At 50.2% G+C, this 1,278-nt stretch overlaps 1 pseudogene; it reads left to right on the forward strand.

Annotated features, from left to right (window-relative positions):
• On the forward strand, positions 1-498 carry LOC102844832 (annotated as a pseudogene).
• The last annotated feature ends 780 nt before the right edge of the window (positions 499-1,278 follow it).

Raw genomic sequence — 1,278 nt, forward strand, 5'->3', positions numbered from 1 at the left:
ATGGCGGGGACGGTGCTCAAGAGGCTGATGGCTGAGTACAAACAATTAACACTGAATCCTCCAGAAGGAATTGTGGCAGGCCCCATGAATGAAGAGAATTTTTTTGAATGGGAGGCCTTGATTATGGGCCCAGAGGATACCTGTTTTGAGTTTGGTGTTTTTCCAGCTATCCTGAGTTTTCCACTCGATTACCCCTTAAGTCCCCCAAAGATGAGATTTACTTGTGAGATGTTTCATCCCAACATCTATCCTGATGGGAGGGTCTGCATCTTTATCCTTCACGCCCCTGGAGATGACCCCATGGGCTATGAGAGCAGCGCTGAGAGGTGGAGTCCCGTGCAAAGTGTGGAGAAGATCCTGCTGTCGGTGGTGAGCATACTGGCAGAACCCAATGACGAGAGTGGTGCCAATGTGGATGCTTCCAAAATGTGGCGAGATGACCGAGAACAGTTTTATAAGATCGCCAAGCAGATCGTTCAGAAGTCTCTGGGTCTCTAAGTGCTACAGGACATGTGTGCACACAGCCAGGGCGCACCCCATGTGTGCAGACACCACCACCAAGCAGGCTCTGTGTTTCTCCTCGGGGACGTCTGTGACAGTGACACTGTGCTAGCACCAAAAAAGGCAAAACTTGCAGAACCACAGCATGTTTTATTTCCCACCTTTTCCGTCCTAGGCAAGCTTCTCTTCAGAGATTGTGATTTATGTAGGAAGACAGCTTCTTGCCATTGTAAGATTATTTCTTTCAAAGGTGGTGCAGGCTAATTGTCAAAGCTGTCAGCACTACCTCTCCCAGCAGAAGTGCCACCAACCCCACAGCTAATGACTCCTTTAGCGAGAGCTCGGGGGCTCACGGAGCCCTGCCCTCCCTCAGTGTCAAGGGCTTGTAATGCCAAACTCTGCGTGGCCTAGACTCTGCAGTGCTCCATCCAGAGGAGCAATCTTGTAGTGGAGGCAGAGAGGAGGGGCCGGCAGCTCTGAGCAGGTCACACCTGCCTCCCACGTGGCCCCGAGGAACACAGAGCATTGGTTTCATTACTTCATGTTTTTAAAGCGGGTGTTTGCCGCGGGCTGCTCCAGTCGGGAGGGGCTTATAAGCCTGAGGTCTAGGGTCTCGAAGAGGGAACACGAAGGTGGGTAGAAGTTCGGCGAAGGGACGATGAAAGAACACAAGACAAACAGTCAAGTGATCTTGATGATTTTAATTCTGAGTCACTCTAATTCCCCTTCTTCTTTCTTCCCTTGCTTATTGCATTTAACATGATACATTTATATTCC

The sequence above is a fragment of the Elephantulus edwardii genome, unplaced genomic scaffold, assembly GCF_000299155.1.
Source record: "Elephantulus edwardii isolate Elephantulus edwardi_28Jun2011 unplaced genomic scaffold, EleEdw1.0 scaffold00028, whole genome shotgun sequence".
Taxonomy (NCBI): domain Eukaryota; kingdom Metazoa; phylum Chordata; class Mammalia; order Macroscelidea; family Macroscelididae; genus Elephantulus; species Elephantulus edwardii.